Below are 7,673 nucleotides of genomic sequence, written 5' to 3' on the forward strand. Positions count from 1 at the left end.
AATCATCTGTACCCTTCTTGAGACATGAAGGGACCTTCACCGGCAGTTTGGGGATTGATCAGGCAGCGACATCTACAAGAAGTAGTTTCATTCAATTACTACTGGTCTTCTATCCCAGGGGGGGGTGATTGCAGCTAATCACATCACTGCGATGGGTCTGGTCTGGTTCCTGGACATTTTAAAGTCACAAAGAGGGAAACAGGACCATCAGTTCAGATCTGCTGTACACGTACAGTCTGACCCACATACAACAACACACAGCTAGCATGTTCAGTCTCTTATGAAAAAAACCATTCATGTCCAACTAGACAATCGCTCCCTGAATGCGTAGATATATTGTTTATTGGGGTAGAGTGGAAAATGTGGAGAAAGATTTTCCTCAATCGATGCATTCCTATTGGGAAAAAAAAAATCAGCCAGTTTTTCACGTGAAGCCCATCAAACATTTGCGCTATAAAACTAACAAAGAACAACAATAATACGCGACGGCAGACCAACATAACTAAATCTCGTCGTCTTGGACGAACCAAAGCCATCACTTTGTGGTAGAGGGGGTTTTACTTTGGTGATTTAGGGTCAAAATAAAACCAGATATTATATGCAACTGCTTTTTTTACTCCCTGTTTCCCGAACAGCTTGCTCATTTGAATGTTGGAGTTCTATTTAAATAGATCGAATACAGAACCTTTGTGATTTGGCGCTAGACAAATAAAAGTTGACTTGACATTATTTCAAAAGACAGATCTTTTCTACGTAGATCTACACCATCGTTGTTCAGATGGTCTCCCTGCTTCCTCCACTGTGTTTTCGCCCAGTCCTTCTCCATTATGAATCAGATTTATTTTTCAGAAAGATGTGAAATGTCTTCAGAGTAGAAATGAGATGTGCTGGAATGCCTCTCGGCCTCCTTTGAATAAACTCTTTTGGGCCGTGGGTCCGGGCGGGTCGAGTGGCTTTAGAGACAGTTGGTGTTGACTCTGACACAAAGCGCTGCATTCCTCCGCCTCCGGATGACGACGGAGGAGCTCTTCTCTCTCCAATCAGTGCGCTCCTGTGGAGACACTTCCTGTGATGTTTCCGGTCAAACGTCGAGAGGCGGCGGTTGCAGTCTGGTGGGAGGAACGAGCTGCCGGTAGACCTTGACCCCAAAAGTATTTGATTGTCTGTGAAAGAACAGAGTCAAAATCAACTGGAACTGAACAGATGAGCCAAGGATAAAATGTTTATCAGGACATTTTTCCAGTGGAAAATGACCTGATGGGAAACACTTCACTTAATGGTCAAGACCAAAGGACACAAAGTCCTGCTGTCCTACGATGGACAGACGTGGGGAATCAAGTCAAAAGATAAAAATAATACAAAATAATAAACATTTAAAAAAAGATATACAAGGAATCAAATTAATAGAAAAAACCCCACAGATATTACAGTTACAAAAGAGAAAAATAAAGGGCATGTCATGTAGCAGCAGAGACTGTTAAACATTTTATGAACAAAACAAAAAAAACATAAAATGGTCGTCAGTGTTTGTAGCAGCCAGTTTCCAGGTGGAATGTGGAAAGAATGCAGAATCTGTCCTGTGGATTCCGCCAAAACATCAGGGTCACTTCCACAGGGCAGAAGGAAATTGTGTGGAAATCATTATTTACAACTATTTTCACCATGAAAATAATAGATTTGGTCAAAAATAACTGTTCATTCTCCAAAACAATGAGCTGTTCCTGCTCAGGAGATAAAACTACTTTATCAAACTCATCAGAACGGTCACAGGCGAGAAAATGGATTCTTCACTGTGAACTGTGTCAGACTGTGTTTTTGTGGTGGGCTGTTAACATGGGGGGGGCAGGAAAACCAGGAATTGATGTGTTTATGCGGGGAAATGTCAGCGCTAGCACGGGAGCTCGACTCTGGGACGTGAGCAAACGTCTGCTGCTCTCCCATCTTCTACAGGTAAGGTCAAAACGATAAGCCCCCCTGAAACCTTGCAATATTTCCCTAAAACACAAACAACAACAACAACAACAACAACAACACTGACATACAGGGGAGGCGAGTGACAATTCTCAGCTTTCAGTAACTGTTGGACGTTTTTTACTCCAAAGTATGCTAGCTAGCGCACATGTATCAGCGGCGATCCCGTTGGTGACTTTCTGTCCTCGCGCTATGGGGCCCCGTCCAGAGAGCAGGTTTAGGTTAGAGAGTTTCCCCTATTTCGTTGTCACTGATAAAATAAAATTTCAATTCAAATTTTGAGAAATTTTACAGATGTTTAGTTTGGTTACTGTCAGTTTACATTAAAAATTGAATTGAAAATCCTCATGTAGGTTCGTGGAACGGTTACATCTGCTGTCGTCGTGTCTCTGCGACCGTCATGCGATTGTTTCGTAGCTACACGTTTACTATATTTGGTTGTGGAGGAAATGGAACACGTGAAAAACGACCATCACTTGTTTCACTGCGACATTTCCTGCAGCAGGTCTGTGACATTCTTCTGTCGCACAATGGCTGAACATTAACCTCCAAAACAACGGATGGATGAGCCCAGAAACACAGCGTGTGTGTGTGTGTGTGTGTGTGTGTGTGTGTGGAAAGCTGCAGAGAAAACTGCTGCACACACATTTTTAAATATAAAAATATTGATTGAAAACACAAAATTCAAAAAATGCCAATAATTTAATGCTATTTGTGTGTTCTTGCTCATTTATATCCTCACTAAATCGGTAAAAAGTTCGTATAACTGATATTTTAAATGGCTGCCTGAACTGTTTGCACACCTCACTGGTGTTTTGGGTTTTTTTTTTTCCAGTTTTTGTTTGTTTCTGTCATAACTCATACACAGTTTCTCCACCTTCGACCTTAAATCGCAATATATGTCTGAACCACTTGACCATGTGTTCCCCTATAAGTCGGATGTACGCGGATGGGATTTCATTTTGATTCATTTAGATTTTTATTTTTTGCTTCTTTTTATAGTTATTATCAATATATATTGTATTTCATGCAAACGGCCAGCACTGCAAAAAAAAGCTTTGTTTGACATTTCTTTCTTACCTCATTAGACACATCCGTAGTCCATTGAAGTTTTTTATTCTACATTATTTTATTCTATCTTATTTTTATTACTGTGTATACCTCAGGGGTTTTTATCCTTAACTTATCATTATTATCATGATTATTATTATTCTATTACTATTCTATTCTGGCACCTTACACCAAGACAAATTCTTACTTAGCAATAAAACAAACATTTCTTCTTCGGCCGTGTTATTCATGTCGCTCCGCAGCATGACGTCGTCATCATGTCACACAATCGTTAAAAAACGTAAAAAGAATATTAAATCAGTTGCGGTTCACTCCATTTTTTTTTTTTTTGTCAATAAGATGATTTATGATGACTCATTTCTGACAAACGTGGAAAAGTTTCTTCGACTCGCTGACGTCCGCTGTGTTTCCATTATCTCCGTCCGTCACGTCGCAGCAGGTGACGGCGGTGGAACGCCGGCCCCGCTCCTCCTTCAGACCTCAGTCGTCTCATCTTAATTATCACTTTGTCAGAGCCGTTTGAGGCAGGTGGGGGGTGGGGGTCCGGGGGCGACACCTCCTGCAGACAGTAAACAAACAGACCAAACGCTTTTATGAGGCAAAAGTTGACGGCGTCACCCAACAGTAAACAACAATTACTGCACCTTTTATCTCCGTCACGCTTCCAATTGATCTGTGAAAGCTCCGCTGGTGTTCAAGAGTCTGTAATTAGATGTTTCCAGAAGCTTTTTATCATCGAAGAGGTTATTTTTAGAGGCATCAGACACACACACACACACTCATATTCACAAACAGAAGTGAAGATTTTGTCTCTTTCTGAATTGATGTCAGACAGCGTTTCACACACACACACACACACACACACACACACACACACACACTGTTGGTTCTTTGCCTGTGACATCAAAGCGTTAACATCCAGCACACAATCAAAGGTGTGTGTGTGTGTGTGTGTGTGTGTGTGTGTGTGTGTGTGTGTGTGTGTGTTCACCTCTCGCTCTCACATTGTCTTTGCTCTGCTTTCTTTGGCCGGAGAGCAGTGTGACGCAGCTGGACGCGCGAGGACGTGATGTCAGGACGGACGCAGGGAGCACCTGTTGATTACGCACGAAGGCCGGTGATGGGCTGATGGGTTCACGACCCCTCCCAGCCCTCGCGTGGAAGCATCTGGACGCTGAGACGGGTCGCGCAGCCGCCTGAGTTAACACACCCCTCAGCAGCGCGGTAGTGCTCCTTCAGTGGAACACACACACACACACACACCAATCAGAGGGAAGCTGGTTCCAACAGGAAACACCCTCCATTGTTCTGCCCTGGTAACGAACCCACGCCCGCCCACCGACTGGCCTCACATGAAAACGTCGTTTTCACGCCGTCCTTCACCGTGACAACTTGTTTTCCCATTTACATTCCATTTGCATGTTGGAGCTGACACTCATCCTCAGAGGGTGGGGGTTGGGGGGGGGGGTTACTGTCCACTGGCACCCACCAGGGCCTGTTGTTGCCGAGCAACAGATGCTGCAAGTGATTGTTGACAAGACCGAGAAGTCCCACGCCCGTTCCTGCTTGACTGTCACTGCTCAGTGACATTGACGAGCTCAGCGTTTGTTCCAAAAGTTGAACTCGACTGAAAACAACACCAGGACGCAAAAATGTGTCATGGCGACCGTAACAGCATCAATGTATAAAGTTGGGTGGGTGGTGGGGTGGTGGGGGAACTCAGTTTTAGGATGGCTGGTTATTGTTTATTGACTTCAAGCGAGAGCGACTGAAAGTGAGCAGATGTTGTTACCGCACTAACTACAGCAAGATCGGCACGTATTCCGCTAACTTTTGTGGTCACAAAAATGGTCAAAAAAATCATCGCGCAGAGTGCCTCCACTCCAACACACATTTACCCCCCGTTGTCGAACATGTCTACGTGCGTGAGGGGGCTTCAGGCAGCTCGTGTCAAATCGGGAGCGACTGGAGGCGGCAGCAGATTAGAAGTAACCTGGGACTCACAGCGGTTTAACCCCGTAACGAGGAGTTTGACTCACAGAAAGAGCTTCAAGTGGGAGCAGAAATCACTGAGACAAATACGAGACCAAGGTGATGTGATGTTGTCTGTTACTGTGGACGCACACGTTGGCTATGACGCAGGTGTGTGCGTTAAACCCATCAATCAGCAGGAAACGAGAGGGGAGGAGCCAAGAACAGAGGCAACAAGCTGTCTCATCCACTACTTCTTACTCTCCCACAGCGTACGACATCTTGAGGCGGCGTTTCCGCGCGCGTGTCCAATGAATTACACCCAGATACGGTGATGATAAACGACATGAAGAACTCACAGTGCCAGGGAAGTCGCCCACAACTGAGAAATTACAAGTGAAGGTTTGACGTTTCAACCCCCCCCCCCAGCCCCACCACCCCTCCGCGGAGGCGATGGCAGATTATTACATTATGTGGGAAAAGCCGGTAAAAGTCAGCGTTTGAAGAGGCGACTACGTAAATGTGACACTCACAGTGACGTGTCTGCGTGGTGGTTTTGTCTGAAGACGCCTCTGGTTTCCAATCTCAGCTCGTCTGCCTGAAGGCCGCGGCATCTGTGCTTCGGGGGGGCTGGGGGGGTGTCTTGTTTTGACACGGTGGGACGACTCACTGCGTTCGTGTGGAGAACCTCTGCTAGGTTTATCTGAGGCCCGCGTCCTCACGGACCTCAGCATGCTGTTGGAGGGGGGACGAAGCTGGTGTACCCGGAGAGAACCCACACAGACACGGGAAGAGAATGAAAACTCCACACTGTGAAATATCTCGGGACCTTCTCGCTATGAGTGCTATCCACTGGACCACCGTGTCACCCAGTCCAAAAATTCAATAAACAGACAAAAAAAACCCCCAAACGTATTCAGAAACAGCATGTGTCCCCCCCCACCCTCCGACCATTCAGTCTGTCTGCCCCACAGCTCTTTGATTGTTTTAGTGAAATGACAAGTCTGATTGTCATTTTCAGGAATTTGACAGTCTCAGGAATGATTGACGCGTCCATCGCGGTGTGTTCTCGGGCCTTTTGTCCTCACCTGGAGGCTGCAGATCTACAGTTTCACCCCTCGCTTGTATCCGTTACGTCCACTTTATTGTGGGCGTGTTTTGCAGCTTATTGTTGCCGGCAGTGAGTTGCCGAGCTTCAGATTAAGTTTCAGCCGGAGGCTTTGGTCCGACCCGTACGTCTTTGGAGGGCGAGAACCGTCTCCACACAAGGACCCGCGGCTGCCTTCTGCTTCTAATCCCTTTGAACGTCGGTAAGAGGGGAGAAACTCCATCGCACGTTAAAAAAAACAACAACCACCGGCCTTCATTTACACTCGCCGTGCGGAAATCCTCCGTCCCTCACACGCTCCACAAGCGCATTAACAGATTTGCAGGTTTTTGCTGCAGCTCTCGGCCTGGACGTACACACATTTGCATGAAATGAAGGAGGAGACACAGTTTTCTTCACGGCTCCAGCTGCACACACACACACACACACACACGTCTAAAAGTCTATTTAATACAGCCCCAGCGTGTGCAGTGTTTCATACAACGTACATTAACCAGTCGCGCTGTGAACGTGACACACTGACGGTTTTGTCTGATGAACGCGAGCTGTTGGAGGACGCTCGGAGAAGAAAGGTCAAGTTTGTTCTGGAGGTGACGATAAATTGATGGATGGATAGATACTTCATTCATTCATCCCCTCATCGATGTCACAACACGCAAGAGCCAGACGCTGTACAGGAAGCAGACACGGTATTTACCAGCATACGTCGTACGTATGAATTTGTCTCATTTCCAACATATAGGACCCCTGGAATAAAAATAAAAGTTACAATAAAGGTGATGAACTGAACAGAGGTAAAAATGATGAAATATCCAGTTGCAAACGCAAAAATAATGAAGGTTATTTGAATGTGATTATATAGTTATTTCCTGATCACACAGACTACTGACTGATGCATTTTGCATCTTTCTCAAGTCATTAAAATGTCTGAGTACATACAGTATATCCGGTATAACAAGGATAGACTGAGTTCTACTGTACATCCAGCTCGTTTGTTCTGAACTCATCATCTCTACATGTATGACAGTCGATCCATTCCAGCATCTGTTGAATTCTTGCACCAGGAGTGGAATAAAGTCCCCCAAGAACAATGTGAACGACTGGTGGAGAACATGACAAGACGCATGAACGCTGTGATTACGAATCAGGGTGATTCTAACAAATATTGGTTCCTGAACTTAAAACATGAGTATTGTGATGTTTAAAAATGAACATGATCTTGTTTTCTTTACATTATTTGAGGTCTGAAAACATTGCATCTTTTTGTTATTTGTCATTTTCTGCAAATTAATACTCTAAATGACAATTATTATTTGGAATTTGGAAGAAATGTTGTCAGTAGATTATAAAATGAAACAAAAAATGTTCATTTCACTTAAACACACACCTGTAAATAGTAAGATCAGAAATACTGACAATTTTGCAGTGGTCTCTTAATTTTTTCCAGAGCTGTATATTCTTACTTTATTTATAAATGAACATATTCCATCTGCCGCCATCTGCCGCTGAATGACCTTTGACCTAATGAAATGTGGTTTTGTTTTTTTTTACT

This window comes from Lampetra planeri, unplaced genomic scaffold (genome assembly GCF_965212315.1).
Source record: "Lampetra planeri unplaced genomic scaffold, kcLamPlan1.2.h2 scaffold_1702, whole genome shotgun sequence".
NCBI lineage: Eukaryota > Metazoa > Chordata > Hyperoartia > Petromyzontiformes > Petromyzontidae > Lampetra > Lampetra planeri.